The sequence below is a fragment of the Falco peregrinus genome, chromosome 10, assembly GCF_023634155.1.
Source record: "Falco peregrinus isolate bFalPer1 chromosome 10, bFalPer1.pri, whole genome shotgun sequence".
Lineage (NCBI taxonomy): Eukaryota > Metazoa > Chordata > Aves > Falconiformes > Falconidae > Falco > Falco peregrinus.
Window position 1 is genome coordinate 23,942,737 of NC_073730.1, and position 19,957 is coordinate 23,962,693.

At 51.6% G+C, this 19,957-nt stretch overlaps 1 protein-coding gene across 11 annotated transcripts in view; it reads left to right on the forward strand.

The window, feature by feature from the left end:
- Positions 1–19,957, forward strand: part of RNF220 (ring finger protein 220) — a 232,738-nt gene that overhangs the window by 116,538 nt on the left and 96,243 nt on the right. The window lies entirely within an intron of this gene.

Below are 19,957 nucleotides of genomic sequence, written 5' to 3' on the forward strand. Positions count from 1 at the left end.
GGCCTTTCTTGTATTGACTAAAGGTAAAAAATGCTGTCTGTCAGCACATTAAATCTCTGCTTCGCTTGCAGAGGCTGGGGGAATGGTTATTTCTGGAGGACGAGGATGCTGGTCCCTGCATCCCCTGTCCCGTTATCCCAGACATCTGAGAGGGAAGGGTGGAGAAAGAGTTTAGAACCCTTGTGTTATTATTTGGTTGCCTATCAACTGCAATGACCAGCCGGAGCACACGTTAATAGGGTCCTGTCAGCTTGGAATCCTTGGCTCAGGCCCTCAGCTGATGTAAATCAGCATCAAAGTGATTCCCGTTGCGCACCTGGTCTCGGATTTTTAGCCAGTGAAACAGTCAAAAGCACCCCCTTGCCTTTACCAGTGATGCTGCTGTTTCCCACATTTTGCTCCTCTTGGACAGGGATGCTGCTCACCTCTGTCTTCCCTTTTAATCCTTATTCTGAGCATGTGGTGAGTCGCTTGAGTGCATGTTAGATATGTACTTGCATGTATATGGGTGTATCCATAAGTTGGGTTTAGTGTTTTCAGGGAAAGATACTCTGTTGCCACAGTGTCATAGGTAAAGGTTGTTGTGCCAATAACAACTCCAGCTTTTCTTTTATCTTAGGAGCCCTTTTGAAATGAAATCACTTTGTTTCAGATCTGTTTGGGTTGGATACTTTTCCCAGCTGCTTGCATTCTGGCAGCCTGATTGACTTTGGCTTGTGTGTGACAAGGTGTTACGCACATGGGAACGTTATCTATTGGGGTACACAAATATATGAATGTTCTGGCTTGGCTTTGCGCTCCCCCGCCTGTAGAGTGCCTTTCCCTTGAGCATCTTCTTGTTGCCTTGGGTTAAACCTGCTGCTCAGTGCATGGCAGGATGAAATGACACTGAGACGATGACAGAGCGTTATGCTAATGCTCTTTCCAGGGTTATTGCCATCTTGGAGAACGTGCTGTGCCCTGTGTTTTTGGGCCCTACCCCCACAAGCGTGCATTACCTGCAGGGGGGAGTGACCGGGAGGTGGCTGGGACACAAATGGTCATTGCCTGGGAGGCCAGGGCAGCTCACAGAAGTGGTTTGGGTTTCAAAAGTAATGAACTTGCAGCAAAGAGGGAGGGACGTTTGAGCACTAGGAAGAGTTTGAACGATCGGGGCACAGTTTCCTTGGATTCAGACCACTGGGGCTTATATATAGGAGCCTACAGAACTATTATATAGGCTGAGAGAGAAAGAGAGAGAGAGACAGAGAAACTCTAGACAGGAACTATTTACATAGATATAACACTATTTAATATAGATCTATTCTATTACATAGAACTAATATATAGGAGCCTATAGAACTATCTGTATGGCATTTTCCCCCCTGTCAGACTGGATCAAAAAGCAGGAATCGAGGAATTTGGGGAAATACAAAAGAAGACTTTGACATTTTGGTGATTTCTCCAGGGGAGCCCCAGTGGGTGTGGGCTGTGGGTCCATGCCTGGCACAAACGGATGCCAGGAGGTCTCTGGTGTGCAGAGGTGCAGATGCCTGGGGCCACCCTGGCATCCTTGGTCCCCTGCAGAGCACGCCTGAAATCCTCCGCTCCCGGGAAGGATAGCCCAAACTGGAGCTATGCTGAGTGATTAGCTTCACTGAGCCTTCCAAAATACATCCCCAGTATCCCCAGCTGGCTGGCAGTGGGGCAGGGATTAGCACGCAGTGTGTCTGCCAGGTGGGAGCAAGCCTGCCCCATGTTCTGGGGTCAGGCTCCACCGCCAGCTCTGCAGGTCTGTGGTCTCACAAACAAGCTCGACTGATTGAACAGGAGCCGACGCTGCCTGCTGATGGCAGTGGCCCCACTCACTGTCCCGAGGGTGAGTGAGACCCGGCCGGTCCTGGCTTTGAAGGTGCACAGCAGTGCTGCTGCCCTCGGGCACGGCCAGGGCACGGGGCTGGCGGCCAGGGTGTCCCCAGCTCAGCCGCCAACTCCCTCTTGAGCTGTCGGTGACCCGCACCATGCAGGGCTTTCAAAAGCGAGGACACAAGTCCCTCAGAGTCCCAAAGTGCTTTTAAAACTCCTTCTTTAACCTCTGGAAGCCGTTTCCTTGCATGTGGAATGGAGACAATAAACACCTGAGATGAAAGGGCATCTTTTCTCTGCTAAGATAAAGGGGTTTGCTCTTTCCCCAGGACTTGTTTGGTACAAGTGGATGGGTCTGGAGGCTGAACTGCTGGCAGGGAGAGCACACCAGCCCCAGAAAGTAGCAAGGTCATTTTTCCAGTTGGAGAAAAGCAGCTTAGAGGAAATATAAATTGCACTGAGTGAGCAGGACTTGAAAGCAGGGAGGGCTCCTCAGATGGGGAGCCAGGGAAAATGATGGAGGGAACGTAAGAATGACAAAGCATGTCGTTCCAGTGGAGTGCAAGACGATTTGCTTTAGCTCATTAAATACTGCAATAAAATATTAATAGTTATTGTCCCTCTATTTTTTGTAATTATCCTTGCAAAGAAGGATCTGCTGCAAGTCACTAATGTATTCCCAGCAGCGGGTTGCTTTTTAATACGGCGATGGCAGTCAGGGGTGAGGAGGGGGGAGGAATGAAAGCATTTATGTGTAGCCAGAAAATAGTTGTATGATCAGGGTCATTAAGGAATCGGTGCCGTCTACAGAGGGAGCGACACGAGGCGGGGAAGAGGAGGCTGCGGGGAGAGGAAGAGGGTTCAGGTTAACCCAGGAGCACTTGGGAAGGGACAAGATTTCAGGGCAGTCTGGTGGCCACGTCCCACCTAACCCCAAGGAAGAAATTCATGCTGTGGCTGCCCAGCCTGGTGCACCCAGGCATTTGCTGGTGAATGTGGTGATTTCCCCACCTGATCACTCTGATGCAGCTATGCAGGATTCTGGAAGTGCCAAGCTCCTGCTGCAGGTGCTCGGGTGCTCAGGGGACAGCTCAGGCAGATGGAAGGTAGCCCTCAGGGTGCTGTGTGATGTGCCAGGGAGGCTCCCTGCCATCGCAGCCTTCTGCAAGGCAATCTTTGTGCACATTAGCTGTGCTGCTGCCTTCCAGTGCCCTGCGCCCGTTCCTGTGCCTGTCCCACCTGGCTTTCCTGGGGCTGTCCTCGCTCTGGTCAGCATCAGCCTCTCCCCATCCTGCTGCCATCTGAGGCTGCTCCCACCTCCTGGTGCACCCCTGGCCCAGGAGCAGGCATGTGCCTGCCAGCTCCTCTGCATCCCCACTGTGATGCCAGCCAGGGACTTGCTGGCACACAGCTGAGACATGGCACCACACCAGAGCAAGCAGTAGTGATGCTGTGGCCATGATAGGCTCTGTCAGAAACCTAAAAAAAGTGAGGTGGGATGTCTCCTGCCAGTAGCAAAGAGCCCCTCTAAGGCTTGTGCAGCAGCACTAACGTCACACCCCACTGTGCTCTGGCCAGGTGAGACCTCACTCTGTTTCCTCTGGCTTTGTTTTCCCACTGCTTGAGCAAAGTGGGATGCGGAGAGGCATTTTGCTGAGCCTGGGCAAAGCTGTCGGCTTAAATGTGGTGGGGAGGGGGAGCTGGGGCTTTTCCAGGCAGGGGGGCAGCCTGTGGTGCCTGGGGTGGGTGAGGAAAGGCTGAGCCACAGCGAAGCGCTCCTGGCACGCGAGGCCAACCTTGTGATCACTGTGATGTGGCTTGGAAAGCTTTGGCTGGAGGAGGTAGAAAACACTCTGCCGTCAGAGGAGGAGAGAGCGGGGATCCCACCATGGCTCCTGACCCTGGGCAGAGAAAACCCAGGGACGCAGGTGCTGGCACGGCGGCGTGGGCAGCAGCAGCAGGGCTGGGCCACGAGCCCACCTCAGGGGGCAAACCCTGTCTGCGCAGGCAAGCCGAGGGCAGCGCAGCCGTGCCTGTGATGCTGCCTGCCGCGACAGGGATGCTCCTGCTTCCCACGCTGGAGGAGGGATTGGGGCTCCGGCCCCACTCAGATCCCATCAGCCGGCCCTTGGAAGAGAAACGGTGCTGACAGGTATCTAAGCGAGGCAGAATTAAGGGAAATGATAATAAATGTAGATGGTCAGGCGGGGGAATGAAATGATCCATCTTTTGCATGTTAGTCAAGAGGTGCTCGCAGGCTCCCCCCTCCCTGCTCCCATTCAATCAGGGCCTGTCAGACCTCCAGCAGGCTGGCATTTTTGTGAAGAATCTCTCGGCTAAAAATTGTTGTCATTCCTATTTCCTTGTTATCAGTCGGCGGCACCTCGGCAGAGCCCGGAGATTAACGCAGAATCGCCGGGCGAGCATCCATTCCCGAGGAGCCCTATCCATTACACCGAGCTCGGCGGGTCCCTCCCGCCTCACCTCCCACATTCATCATCTTTAACGCTGACAGCCCGGCGCAGGCCTTTCAAATTTATCTCGCCACGTCCCGGGCAGGCTCTATCCGTCAAACTGCGCGAGAGGGAGCGAGCCGAGCGCCATCTCCTCTCCCCTGTTCGTCAGGGAGGGAGAGGGGGGGAACAACCTGCCCGTGTGAGGGACTCGGTAAAAGATTGGTCCGAGATACACAATTAATCATGGCTCGCATCAATTTGCTTGATTTACTCCCCGGAGGGAGAAGGGGCGTAAACACGGCGTGTGCAGAGGCAGTGTGGAAACATAATGTGTCTGTCTATAGGAAAAACATTAACACATCATCCCCGTTGTGGGTGATTGATGGGGGAACGGGAGAGGGACAGCCCGGAGCTGGCAGGGTGACAGAGAGCCAGGAGCTTGCCAGAGAGACGGACCCAATGGAGATGAACCTCAGGGGCCACCGGTCAGGGCAGGCAGCGCCTGGCACGTCCAAGCCACCTTGTGCTTCCCTCCCAGTGCTCTCCTGCGGTGGCAGCCTGGCCCAGGCATCTCCCCCCACACCGGGACCCTCTGGGTGGGTGGGAAGGAGAGCTGCTGGCTGTGCTCTGTGTGCGAGGCAGGTGCTTCAGGGTATGGATGTATGAAATGTCCCGTCTTCAGGGTGATGCCAAACCCAAAGCAAAACTGCTTTTGCACGTAATAATTTCCAAGGCATATTTCATGCTCATCACCATGTCCTAAATGGATGGCAGTGCAGCTCGGTCTGCCTTGCCTTCCCTGAATTTCTCCTGTAAATAACTTTTTCTGCCTGTCCCTGGAAGTGGGTGCTTTTCAGGATGAGTTCCAAATGTGCAGAGCGTGCTTGTGAAGCCCTTCACTAGTCTTCGGGGTGGGAGATGCCATAGCAATGAAAGATACTGTTATTATTAGATCCCAAGCACTGGGTTGTGCCATTCCCTTGATGGCTCTGGCGGAGAGAAGAGGCTGACTTTTATGGAGAAAGTTACTGCTGTATTTACAATCCAAACCTCCTCGTAACCAGCCGCAGGGTGGAGGAGGAAATGCGGAGAGAGTGTGTGATGATTTAATGTGTCCTTCTCGCGTGCCTTTCAGCTAAGGAGCCTCCTCCCTCCTTCACCAACCCACACTCGGCCGGGCTCCGGCTCGGCGATCACAGCCACACGGACAAGGGGAGCGGGAAGAGAGGTTTAACCAAGGTCAAAAAGGGGGACCAGGAACCTGGAGACCCACATCCCAGACCTGCATCTTCCTTGGTAAAGTCTTCATGGAAATGAATGGTACTCAGACCTTGCTGGGTCAAGCACAGGGTTTTCCACTAGCTTTTGTGGAGATTATGGTGTTTTGAGGGGGAGACCAGGGGCTCATGAGAGCTCATTGCCACCAAGTAGTCACTCTGCACCTGATTTTGTAGGGAGTAACCTAGCTGATAGGAATAGCTCAGCGGTGGATTGTGCGGGATAGCCAATGCAATTTACCAGCTGGCTCTTACCACCCAGATGGACACGTTTCCCTGGGCAGGTTGCAGCCCACGGGCCATTCCTAAACTCAGCACCATTCCTGCTGGGAGCTGCAGGCGCCTGGCTGAGCCACCCTGCCAGGATTGCCCCCCGGATAGCCGGTGGTGGTGTTGGATGGGCTCGCTCCTGCCCGGCCATGCGTGGCCCTTGGCTGGGACCTTCCTGCAGGTGCTCCTGTCATCTGGGCTCTGAACAAGTGACAGTTTCCCTGTCTATGTTTCCTAATGCGCTCAAGGCCAAAGCTGCTCTTCCAGCTCTCCCAGTGCCACCCTGCATGGGGTTTCCTTTAGCTGTGCCCCAGCATTTCTGCCTGGGAGGGAGGGATACCAGTGCGGGGAGGTCTGTCATCTGTAGAGCACTGGGCGGTGCTTTGTAAGTCAGAAATGCACAAGACAGATGTGATCTGCCTGAAATGAAACCCAGAGCAGCGCAGGCATGATTTGAGTATCCAGTGTGTCCATTAGTCGCCCTCCTGTTTGCAGCTTCTTGGGGAAAAAAAGCCTCCTGTGCCACACCTTGTCACCCACCTGCCTGCCTGTCCAGCTATCAGTACAGTGCTGCAGACCATTCCTATTTCTAATTCATAGACTATGAATTAAACTCTGAGAATTAACGCTCCAGCTGGGGGCTATTCCCATCTGCAGGAAAATCCGCATCCCCTCTCCGTGATGTGCAGCATCACCTGTGCCCGCATGCCCGACGCACCCAGCCCTTTGTCCTCCTCGGGGCAGATGCTGTCCCTAAAGCACTCAGGCTAAGATCAGGCAGGATTAGGTCCGTGAATCCACAGTTCTGGGGTTGCTTGTGGTTTAAATTCATCAGTTTAATTTAGTTTTGCTCTCCCCTGATTTAGTTGCATCTGAAGAGGGTTTTTTTTTCGTCTTATCTTGTGGAAATCACTCATAATTTTGTAGTGGCTGTTTAATACATATATATATATATATGTATGTATATGCTGGGTTTTACAGCCCATTTTTATCACCTTTTTATTATCTTGGGTCAAAAGCTTTACTGGGTTGCATTCAGGGAATTATGCAAACTAAGAGAAAATACCATAGCAAAACTATAGATTTTCTCATTAAACTCTGCTTGGACATGTAGTTATTGTAGTAAAACTCTAGTAACTATTACAGGCCCTAATATAAAATTATAGTTTGACACCTCAGCGTGATTGGCCTTGCACTGCGGTTAAATTAACCCTTTCTGTCCCTTGCCTGCTCAGACTAAAGGCTTTTGCAGGAAGCGGGCAAGCCAGGTTTAGCAGGCAAGCTGGGCTTGGCAGGCAAGCCGGGGTGGCTGCGCGGGGGCTTAGCCTGGGACCCCCATCGTGTGCAGCTTCAGAGCAGCTTTGTCTGATGAACAGGGGAGGATCCCACAACTCCAGGTGGATGAAGCCCAGCAAGGAAGTAGGAGCTTGCTGCAGTTTGCAGCCTCTCCCATCATCCCAGAAACTGCTTCATTCCCACCGCCCAAAGACTGTGTAATTCACCCTGCTCCATGCACAGCGGATTTAAGGAGCGATAAGCATATTCAGCAACTTAATTATCTCAGACCAGATTTTCTTCTCAATTACACTCAAGTAAATCTGAAGCGATTCCATTCAAGTGGACGGTGTTAGTCCACCCTTGTAAAAAATCAAAATCAGATGAAACATCACCCATGCATTTTAGCAAATCTCCACACCTCTGCCAGTAACAGTGCAGCAATCGTGGGAGGTTTCTGGGGCTGTCTGACACAGTGACAGGGAGCTGTGTTTAAAACAACTTGGATGGTCCAGCAGGGATGGGGACTATTTCCTTCCGATCGTCTGATTAACATTTTAAAGCCATGTTGATAATAACCTGGGGTAGCGTGACAGTTCAGCAACTTCATTCAAGGGAAACACTTAATCATATTTATTATGTAAACACAGCTTGCCATGCCCCCATTAAATTATTAATAGTACCATTAACATATTTACATATAAATCTTATAGCAATTGATGGAAATGGCTTCAAGAACCTTGCGTTAGCTCCCTCTTTATAATGGATTCTCTCTTGCAAATACCCATTTATTAAAGAGACAAAATATTAATTTTTTGTTAAATGTTCATGTCAAAAATGTCACCTTTGCAGTTTTTCAAATTGCCATTTATGCAAAACCTACTGACTTGGTATTTTCCTGTCTTTAAAAATGGCCTGTTTAAAAATATTGCTTCAAAAGGAGCAATTAAGGAGGATAAGGGTAAAGATATTTCAGTGATCTGGGTTTTTTTTGTGTTTTCATTAGTGATGAAGTTGATAAGCTGAACAACACAAATACTGGTGGGGTTGTTACATCACTTCACCCCTGGAGGTACCCTAAAATGGCCCAAATCCTGCTGCCTGGGGGTTAACCTCTGATCAAAACATACACACTTCCTACGTGTTTGCAAAAGCTATTTGCTGTTACTGAGACCTGAGTAAATTTACTTGGGGCTGGAGTCACACCCAGACATTCCAGTTAGAACTGATCACTCTAATATGATGCTGTCCCACAGTTACGCTAGGGGGATGCTGGGCCAGACTCCTGGGAAGATGCTACTGTCCCAGGGATTGCCTGGGACAGAGGGCAGAGGATAAGGCAGCAGGGATGTGGCTTTCACACACAGTAGTTGGAGATGCCAGGCACCCAGGGTCCACTGCCTCCCCTCTTTTTTTCTTTATCTTTCTATGAAAAAACGTGAGGTGTCCTTTCAAAACAGGAGTGGGAAACTGGGGGAAATAGGTGGCACAGTGGGAGCATGGGGGGAAGAGAAGGAGTACAAAGGCAGGATTTACCAGACAGGATGAAGAAAAGAGGATGGAGGGTAGGTTAGTCCTTCTCCCATTTCTCCTCCAAATTCTGCATCTTTCCTAACCAGCCCAGCCCTGACTAATAATCCTAATTAGGCTGCATACTGTAATTCCTTAATACCTTCCAGGTAGCGGTATCCCAGGGTGATTCATTCTCAAGACTGCCAATTTTCACAAGTTTATCATAAGACTCTCAGGATTTTTTTCTTGTTCCTTAAAGTTTCAGCCGCTGCAATCAAGTGGTGATATAAGAATCTCAGTTTTCCTTTAAATAAATAGAAAAGGCATGCTCTGAGCCATGCGGTCAGGGCAGAAAGCTTGAATAGCGCTGTGAGCCTGGTCCTTAAAGCGTGGAGACCAGAAAGCAGAGAAGAAGATGAACGCAGGGTAGTGGAATTGTAGGATAATTTAGGTTGAAAGGGACCTCAGGAGGTCATCGTACACTTAATTTCTGGTGCATCTCATATTTAAATGGCAGTTTTCATTAGCATTTTTAGTAATAAAATTAATAAAACATAGCCCTCAGTTTTGTGTGAACTATGTATACTATACATCTGCATATGGTAAAGTATAAATCTCTGCTGAGCACCGGGCTGCCCCTTGCCCCTCTGGTGCCGCCAGCCATGATGGCACGTGTCCCATGCCAGCAGCTCTGAGCTGAGCAAAACAGAGGAAACCCAGTTTGCTGGGAAGGAGCCATAACTACCGGAACTGGGACCTGCAGGGGACCCAGCACGAGGCTCCCATCCCAGCTCCAGTCAGGATGAGTCACCTATGCAGGTTGTGTGTCCCTTCCCCACCTCCCTTCTTCCCACCTGAACACAGGGTGAATGAGGCACTTTCCCTTCTGGAGAAGTATTTAAGGATTAGACCTTATTATGGTAATGCAGAAGCCAGGGAAATACGGAGGCGGCATTACAAAGGATTTTTTTCCCTTTCTCAATTAAATGAATGTTCTCCTAACCCGTTGTGCCCAGTCCTCGTGTGTGCCGTTACAATTGTCTCTAAAAACTCTGTCTGATTTTTCAAGCAATTTCTCATGAAACAGGCACTTTCAGAAAAATCATAAGAAAGCAATCGTTTCAAATTGGTCATTTGGGACTCAAATTACTAATCTAATACATTTTTTATTGAGGGTTCCTGAAAGGTTCCATAAAACACAGTCTGTGAAGCTGCCCAAACTTGCCAGCCTCCCAGTTTGACAAATCAAACCCAACAATCTACTTTGCAGCTCAGGTTTAGGGCTCGCGAAGCTGCCACCGAAATAGCAGCATTTATATTTTTCCATCAATAGTGACTATCTCGTCAGTTTTTTAAATTCCCTGGGGTGTTTTGTTGATTTACTTTTTTTTTTTTTTTTTTTTTTTTGCTTGTGCTGGATTTTTGTGTCCATGTCCAAGCGGCAGTGCTGGTATTGGGGGTATCTGCGGGGGGTTGACCTGGAGTCTGCTGCCGAGCATCTGCTCTGGCTCTGCTGGGAGGAGCAAGCGGGAGGACAAAAGTCAGGTCAGGCAAGCAGAGGACTAGGAGCCAGAGACTGACTTTTTTATTATTTATATTATTTTTATTATTTATATTCTTTTATTATTTTGTTGTATTATTTATTATGTTATTTATGTTTTTCTCGAGGCTGTGCTTAGATGGGGTCTCTATAGCAGCAAAGCACTATGCACAGTCACTGCCCTGTTGAGCCTTGAGGTCTGGACAGAGAGGGGAGCCAAAATATGGGATAGGCAAGAGATTTTGATCTTCTTGCTAGAAGTGAGTGCTCAAAGCATGCGAAAATGAGGGAGATCAAACAGGCGGTCTCTGGTTCTGAGTCCCCATTGTCACGTCACGGCCACAAGACCACATTCTGCTCTTTGCAGCAGTTTTTTGGGAAATAGGGATAGTGCTGACCCGCTTCCCAGCAGCCACTCATGGTTACAAAGCATCAGACTCCCCACACACAAGGCACTAATCAAATACGTGTTCATTATTATTTTGGCAGATGCTGAGGGCCGGCTGAGTGCTGCCTTGAGGTAGGACCAAAAAAGCTGTGCCTCTCTAATCAGATTTAATAAAATCCAAAATAAAACTCCATGGGTTGACAGCCAGCTCCTTCCTGATGCCGGAGAGGCAGCACCCAGTGAGGAAAATCAAGCGCCGCAAGGCCACTGCCAGCTCAGCTTGCCAAGAACCCAACCAAAATTGCTTTTCCCCTTTAACGTCTGGTGGCAATTTTTCTTTTGCAAGATCTGCCAGTCAGGAGCAAGGCAGAAATGTGGTTTTGGGGAAGATCGTCTAGCAGTGCCTGCTTCTTGTTTCAGCTAGCATAAGAGCGCAGAGGGGAGAGGGAAGGAGCAGGGCAGCCCAAGAGAGAGACACAGAAAGCTGCTGGGCATTGGGTGGAGATGGGGATGGAGAGTTTGGGGAGAAGGGGCAGCGCTGCCCGCGGAGCAGGGATGGGGCTGGCACAGGGCTGATGCTCTTGGCTCAGTCCCAGCACCCTGGTTTGAATTTTACCCTCTGAGAGGAGCCATGTGAGCCTGTCCAGTGTGTGACAGGCACCAAGCGGGTGGGGAGAGGGGGCTTCCCTGCCAACGCTGCTGCACCCAGCCTGCTCCTTTGCCTTGCAGCCCCCAATGTCCTCTGGCTGTGCGGCTCCCTCGGTGCTGAGACAGCCGGCTGTGTGCTGACACGCTCCCCTCTAATGCCTCCAAGGGGGCCTGTTACTATTTATTGGGTTAGCGTATAGTTTTCTGCTGCCGTTACGGTTTTACTACGGGGATAATTCACAACGTGTAGTCAAAAAGTAGAGCCAAACGTGGCCGTTTTGAATGTCAGCTGGGGCTGCATTGCAGGGGGGAGCTGTTCTTGGCTGATTCTGCCCATGGCGGTCACCCATGGGTGACAGGGAGGAACCAGTAGCCTCTCCAGCCCATCCTCTGGCCCACAGCTCCCCAAGGGGTTTGACACCAGGGTCTTGCCCTCACGCAGACAGGGGGGACTGCACAGCTTCCTACACATCCACAGCCCCACAAACAGACCAGAGTTTATTATTGTGCTCTTTCTTTAAATATATATATCTATCAATTTATTAAAATTAATAAGTAATGTGATATTCCAGAGAAAAACTCTCTTCCCATTTCAAAGAAAACTTTCAAGCCAAACTCCAGGCTGAAGCAAATTCAAAGAGGACAATTTATAAATGAAGCAAAACGGAAGGTGAAGTAAGAGCTACCCTTTAATCCTGGCTGTGGCCACACCACCAGCAGTTCCCACCTGTGCTGCCCAGGCTGGGGGTGATGGTGCCAGTTCATCCCAGCTCTGCCAGCACCATGTCTGGCATAGCTGCTCCTCGTACAGGGGTACAGGTATTTTTATTCCTGATGGGAAAACCTACATGCAGACACGTGCTCCCAGCTGTGCATATCTTTTTGCCCAGCTCAACCTTCCTTTAGGCACATGTGAGCAGCAAGATGCCCACGTGTTTCCATCAGAGGGGCTGCATGACTCACGGGGATCCGTTTCCTGAGCTCAGCCCTGCCTTTGCCCTAACGCATCTGCACGTGATACTGCGTGGAGTCCAGCCCCCCAAATGCTGCAGGCACCAGCCTGCTCTGCCTCTGTCCCTGCCAGGTAGGAAAGCCACCGGCACCGGTCCCGCACAGAGGGATGGAGAGGTGTCAGGCTGCCATCTCAATGCGAGACCCCTGCACAGAGACACGTGGGCCCCACGGCAGGTCAGGGGCATCACTCCTCGCCCCACTGAGCTGCAGGTATAGCTCTGCCAACCCCCTGATCCTTCCTGCCGCCCTCCCTTGAACTCCCTCCAGCCGCCTGATGGCTTCGCAGGGTGTGTGCATCCCACCTCCTCTTTGCTCTCATGATTCACACCTCTCCCCTGCCGGCCCGTTCCCCGCTCTGCTGTGTGCCATGGCCGCCTGCCACAGCGCAGCCTCCCCGGGATGGTGTCTGACGAGCTGTTTGCTTTAGCTGGAGGGAAGAGCCAGCCACGGGGCGGGAGCAGCGGGCGGCCGTGACGGCACGTCTCCCGACCCGCCGCTTGACAGACTTGGATGCTGAGAGGTGCGGAGGTGCCAAGTGCTGATCTGGCTTTCGCGCTGTTGAAGTCCATGAAGTTACTTTGGATTTACACCCATGGAAGCAGGATGGGAACTTGGCCCGAGGTCTCGGTGCCGTCGTAAAGCTGAAGGAGCCTTTGGACCCACCGCCAGGCCCTTAACTGGGGGGGGGGTGGGGGGGTGGAGCTGTGTGTATGCAGTAAAGAAGAGGAGAGGTGAGGTTTGGGGGAAAAGGGAAGGCAGCCCTGGTCCTCTTGGCCTCCTGGGGAAAAAGTGATGGCTACAGTGACTGCAGCTGTCGTGGGAGGGAACAGCGAGGGTCTGGGCAGGTCAGGACCCAAAAAAGGGAGAAACCAGGACTTTCGATCCCTTCCCCACACTCCTCCACATCCCCTCCGCCTAGCAAAGGTGCATTTCTTTGCGCATCAGATGAGGCACCCCGGGGCACTGGGACAAGGGCGTCCTTGTGCCCAGAAGCCCTGCCCCTGCAGGTCAGGACTGTGTGTCAAATGCCAGATCCCAGCAGCAGGTTAAGAGGCTGCAGCATCAGGATGCGTGCCCGCCTCATGCTGAGCATCCCTCTCTGGGGAGGGGAGGCTCTCAGGGCAGATTTCACCTTGTGTGAAGGGGTCAGCGAAAGACTCGCGTGCCACTTAAATCCCACTTAAGCACTCTGCACTGGGGTGAAATTAACTTTCTCCGCAGAATAAGCCATCAAGAAAAACTGATCTAAAAATCTACGCTGGGCCACAGCCGAGCCACACTTCTATTAGCAAGTAAAAAAATATTTCCCGTCCTTAGAGTTAAATGAGCCAATAGTTCAATCACGGAGCGAAAAGCAGCAATAGAGACGGGGATGCTGAGTGCCTCAGGTATTGGCAATCTATGCAAGGAATCACAATAAGCAGGACTCGCCTGTTTTCTCTGTGTTTAGCAGCAGTGTTATTCAACAACCTATTTGCAAATGCCATCTTCCAAAGTCCTTTTTCCCCCCCCCCTCATTAAAGTTGCAGCGATAATAGGGCGATTACAGTGCAATAAGCTAAACGCAATCCATTAGTGGCATCACGGCTGGTTTTAGATCTTAAAAAAAAAATAAAAATCAAAGCTGTTTAAGTTTTCTTATTATGCACATTAAAGGCAGGCAGCAGGGTCTGATCAAAGACAACACCACCCCTGCGCTCCCCCCGCCCACCTCCTGTCCCTGCATCTTGTCCCCCCTCTATTCATTAGTGGTCACAGCTGTGCAGTTGGCCAATTACTTGGGAATAATAAGTACATTTTGCAGTAAATTAAATATTAATTAGTCCTTGGCAGGTTGTTTTGGTTTTCTTTTTTTTTTTTTTTTCCATTCTCTTCCCTCCACCTGAAAATGGTGGAAGGGATGTGACACTGTCTCCGCCTGCATTGGCATGTGGGTGACAGCGGGGCAGACTTTCCTCCAGCCCTGTGCTTGGTATCCTCTGCCGTGGTTTGCAGCAAGGTCTTTCCTGCTCTTCCTAAGAGGGTTCACTGCTGCTGGGCCAGGATCTGTAAACCCATCCCCAGCTTTTATGTTATCTTCTCCCAACCCAAGCACATGCCTGGGTCCCCCTCCTGCATGCTCTCCTTGGGCACTCAGCTCTCCGGGCAGGGCATCATCCCTGACTGCCTGTGATGTGCCTGTGAGAGTGGTCTGCAGGCAGCAAATAAATCCATGTGGGGTTTGCTTGGCCATGGGGAGGGTCTGCTCCGTGGGGTGTGAGGGCAGCTTGGCTGCTGCAACACTCTCCCCAGCAGTGCTAGCAGGAGAAACGCTGCCTGGTCCCCTGGATGTGCCTGCAAGGCCTCATCCTGCCCTGCTCCTGCACAGCAGGACCCCAACCCAAACAGAGCGTGTTGTGCCAGGGGGTGAGGAAGAGGAGTAGGAAGGGGCTGGCTGAAGAGCGACTGTCATACAACCCAGCATCATCCTTGGCCAAAGCAAGTTGTCCCTTTTCCGGTTTGGTGGCAGAGCCCAGGCAGGGTGACCCCTTGGTCCTCTGGCCAGGGACTCTGGAAACAGAGTGACCTGGTCTGGCTTTGCCTGTTCCCGTGACAGTCAGACCACCCTGAACAAGTGCAGACCCTGGGGAAAGAGCTCTGCAAGCTGTAGTCAGGTGAAGCCCAGACCAGATCCCAAGCATGGATCCGCTGGGAAGAGCAGTCCTTAAACTGAACTAGTTGGGATAGTTTTGATATTGTCAATGTATTGGTGTATTTTAAGGTTTAAAGGATGAATGCAGTGGGGAAAAAAAGTGGATGAAAAGAGCAGCTAAGTTCTGCATAGGAGGGGTGAGAGCCTGATGTGGAGGGAAGACCTGTCCTTGCTCTGGAGCTCCCCAGGAGCACTGCAGAGGCTGGCACAGGAGCCCCTGGGAGCCCTCAGCAGTCAGGACAGGAGGGGAAGATGCTCTGGTGGCTCAACCATTCCCTGCTGGCTAATCCTGGTTGGCGCTGCTGTCCCTGTTACCTGGGCTGTATGAAGTGCAGCATCACCTTTGCTCCCTACAGCCAGGCAGGAGCCTGGAAACAAGGAGACGGGGTCTCAGCATCCCAGACACCACCCATCCTTCCTCCCTGGTACCAATGTCAGCGTGAGCAGAGCAGAGAGCTTTCCATACTCTCTGTTCTTACTAACCCATTACCAGGAGTTTCTGGGGCAGAAATGAGCTACATTAGGAAAGCCGGGGTAATCTCTGCCTGTCAGCAGACCCCAAAGTAAAAGGCTCCACTTGTCCGGCTCTTGAATTTTCACTTTACTAACAGCTCTGCAGGCTGCCTTGTGATGCCCCGTGCACCGGTTCACCCCTTGGTGCTTTTGAGTGCAATTAAGTTGTTGGGTTTTTTAAATGTAGTTTGATAATATGCAGGTTAGGTTTGTATTTTATTTACAGCTTTTACTTGGGGACCAATAAAACTCCAGCTGGCTAATGTGAGATCTAAAACTTGCATCTCACTCTTTGCCTTGGATATCTTTTCTATGGTAAACTATTTATTTGTGTTTCATCTTGTACAAGCTCCTCTTTCCATGCTGAGAGGCTGAGAGCTCCAGGGGCTCTTTGAAGACTATTTGCTATAGGATAGCAACTGGAATTCTCTTTAAACATCCGAGCCTGCTTTGTCCTACAACTGGCCTCTTGGTGTCAACACACAGTTTTGGGCGAGTTTCCTGTGCAAAGCTAACATTTGCACACTCCCCTGGCAATTGCACTTCCAGATCCCTCTTGTTCAAGCATATCCCATCTTTTATTCTTGCAAGCATGAGCAGCAGTTATTCCACGTGCCAAATTAGAGGCAGCATCAAGGCTTCTTGAGAAAGGAAGATTTAACTGGGTTATGAATGACTGCAGCGCTGCGTGGGTAGGAGGAACATGGTGCTGCGTGACCTACACAACCAGTCAAAATGGCCCATGTTTGGACTGCAAGTATGTGGTCCCCTTATCTCTGAGCCTTCATGTTCTCATCACGGAATTAAAATGTGACAAAATCTTCTTGGAAAGGGTTATTTGACAACAGGATGAGGCACAATACCAGTGCATTTCAATGTCGGGCAGTCAGACATCTCCACCTATGAGCATCCCCCGGACGCTGACCCTAGCGTGCCGGCGAAGTATGTGTGAAGGGTGAGGTGGCATCAGGCTACTGACACAAATCACGCTAAAAATGCCAAATAGCTGCGTTTACATGCATTCACAACCCGAGGGTCGTGCTCTTGCCATAAAAAGGAAGATGAACCCCGGCGAGATGGGAGCGATGTTCCCAAGGATGCCTCTGGGAGGGAAAGATCAAGAACCATTGCTCATAATGGCCTCGGATGCTAAAACAGTCAAAATAATAACGGGGGGGAGGATGCTGGAGGAGCGAGATGCCGCCAGGGGAGCCATGTGATGAGTGCCCATCATGGGCTGGTGCCTCTGCCTGGTGACACCCCAGCGTACCCATTGTCCCCAGGATGCAGGGGAGCCATGTGATGAGTGCCCATCATGGGCTGGTGCCTCTGCCTGGTGACACCCCAGCGTGCCCATTGTCCCCGGGATGTTGCAGGTCTTCGGTGTGCATATCCCAGCATCCAGCCCCCTTTTAAATCCCAGCAGAGATTTCTGTTGTGTGGGTGGAAATGGCTGGGACAAGCTCTCAGAAGACACAGAAGGGAAAATATTTTCTTTCTCTCCGGCATTATTTTTTTACTCTCTTTGTTTTCCTTTCTACCCTTCTTTTGCCATCTCACAGCTCTCTAAATTCATGGGAGCTCTTCCTCAAGGTGAAATGAAGGCTTTGGGCTGCATTTGGTGGTGCCGGTGGAGGGGGGGATGAGGGTCAGGGAGGGTTAAGCAGGGAGGGGGCAGTGCAACAAGGCAGCCTGATCTAGTGATTAAACAAAGGGATTCAGCCAACATGTGTAAAATTAAGTGATCAAGAGTTGATTACAGAGTGCATTGATTGTGTACTGATGGATTAAACAGAGTCGTGCTCGGGATGCGATTTTCCGAGCTGGGCACGGAGAGCACAGGCAATCGACGTGTTGGCCAGAAGAACCCGCTTCTCCCAATCCCTGGCTTTTATACATTCTCCGGATAAATCTGCAGAGAGGCCCGTGGAATTATAATCGATTATCCATTTCTCAAAGTCACTTAAGGGCCCTGAGCTACAAGCTAAAGTGCCGGTGCTGCGAAGAGGCATTGGGTATGCGCCGGCATGTGCAGGTGCTGGCGCGAGGGGAAAATGTGGCAATGACCCTGCGTGCTGCAAGCTGATGAATCTATTTTCTTGTAGGAAATAGTTTTGACAGTTCAATATCTGTGTTTTCGCTATATGCCCCACACACCCCCAAGGGAGGAGAGGAGAGGAGCTGGAAAGTGGGGAGGAGGGAGTGGGTGGGAGGCAGGGAAAGACTCTGCCCCATCACCCCTTCAAATTATAGGCGTATCAGTATATCACCAACTTAACAGGCTGCCCTCCAAGTCAAGGGCATGGGAGCAGCATGGCTGCCTGTGAGCATCTGCTGCAGGCGCAGGATGGGGCTGGAGCCCCTTTCAGGGTGCCTCACTGGGCTGCGGGGGGACCGACAGCAAGTCCCTGGCCCACTGGCAGTGGGGTGGTCCCCGGGCTCTCATTGCACTGCCAATGGTGAAGGCAGAGTCCCATTTCCAGGCTGATTCTGTCTCTCAGGATGTGGCCAGACCCTTTAGCAAGGACTCAGAGGAGCAGGAGGACAGGGCATTCGAGAGCTGAGCAGATACAGTCTGGTGCAGGATTGTCCTGCAGGTTTTGCGGGGAGATGGGATGTGTGACAGTGGAATGAGGCCAGGAGGGAAAAGCCCCTCCAGTGCTCCCCCAGCCCCTCTGCAGGGCTGTCGCTCCCACTCATGACTGCATCCAAGTTTCTGGTATGAATGAAGCAATCAGGGCATGGCGCAGACTCCAAAAGTGTCTAGGACATCAGACCTCTTTTATGGGCTCCCAGCCAGACATGGGGATGTTCCTGTGAAACTCCCACCTTCTCTAGTTCTCACTGCTGTTATTTTTTGGCAGCTAAAGAAGGTATTTTGCTCCAGGTCTTTCCATCCCAAGAGTCGATGCAGAGCATGGATAATCAAGGCCCGCTTTGGCAACGCAGCCACACAGCTCCTTGTCTCTGCTCTCTCCCACTGGGTCAGCAGGAACCCCAGCTCAGGGCACTGGTTCCACAAGGGACAAAAAGTGACCCTTGTAACAGCAAACAGGGCCAGAGGCCAGGCCCGCTGGTGAATGTCAGCTGGCTGCCAGCCCTGGATGCACAGCCCCAAGTGTGCCAGGTGGCCAAGGTGGAGGAGGAAGAGGGATGGTGAGGAGGCAGAGCCATTCCCACACTCAGTCCAGCCATGACTGCATACGCGGCGCAGGCAGCAAGAGGAGCCCTGGGGTCTCCTGCCTGGCTGCCTGCCTGCTGGGAAGTGTGCGGGTCCCAGTGCCTCGTTTTGCAAGCTCTGCTGAGGAAGGACTGGCTGTGGGCCACAGAGTTTGCAGAATTGCAGGCATGGTCCCTGGATCCCACTGGCCCTTGGTGGTTTGTCCATAGCCTGGCCAGTCTTGGTTGTGTGGCATGACAAGACCCATGGGATGGAGGGCAGCTCAAGGATGGGGGGGAAGGAGGTGCACCATGCTCCAGGACATCCCCCAGGCTGGAGGGACAGAGTTGTAGGATTCCCCCAGGAGCATTTCTGCTGTGCCATGTTTGCTGAAGCCAGGGATCCCACTGGTGCTGGGGAAACTCAGCTGCTCCCCAAGACTTGTGTGTTTTGGAGACAAGGCTTGGAGGAGGCTCCAGTTTCACTGCCAGGGCAGAGGGCAGGTGGCAGCAGGAAGGTCCAGCTCTGTGGTCCTGAGCTTGCCCAGACTCATACCAGCACTCACCAGAGAAGCTGGAGCAGAAAAGGGATCATCTGTCTCTGCCCCTGTCCCCGCTGTCCCAGTTTGGTCCATCTCCAGCCCAGCACGGGCCGTGGCCAGGCACTAACATGCTTCCTCAGGGAAGCCAGCATGGGCAGCCTGCCTGGCCAGGAGCTGCGAGAAAGGAGGGCAGGGAAAGAAGCAGCGCAGCTGCTTGGCTTGCTGTCGGTGTTTCTTTATTTTTCTCTTGTGAAGCCCAGGGAGGCATTTCTGCTCTGCTCTACAGACCCACATGGAGCCCAGAGCAGCACCGTGGGCAGACGGGACCGCAGCCCATCCCAGCGCTCCTCTTGCCCTCTCCCTTCCAGGTCCCTGTCACGCTCTCCTTTTCCAGCTCTCCCAGCGGCCCGCGGCCCTCTCATCGAGGATTCATTGTCTTGTCAGCCTCTAGTTAGCCAGCATGCGTGTGAATCATAAATTACCCCGCCCGGGCCTCTGCTATGCTTCAGCACAGACAAAAAAATTGCACTCCATCACCGTGTCTCCTGGCTTTTAGTGGTATTGATCAATGCTGCTCCCTTCCCGCCCCCCCCCTTTTCATTTTAACCGAGCCGGTTAAGTGCAGTATCTTATTTTGTGCTGGGACAAATGAAAAGAATATTAGCAAGGGCTGAAATATATCTCTTTTTTATCTCTCTGCTACTTTTTTATTGAATCTTTCTGAGTAGGTGGCTTTCCGCAGGATGACAGCCTCATGACAGGCTCCTCATTAGAGCCGAGACAGTAATTGTGATGCATTTCCCTGCGCGGCCTTTTCACTTCTCCC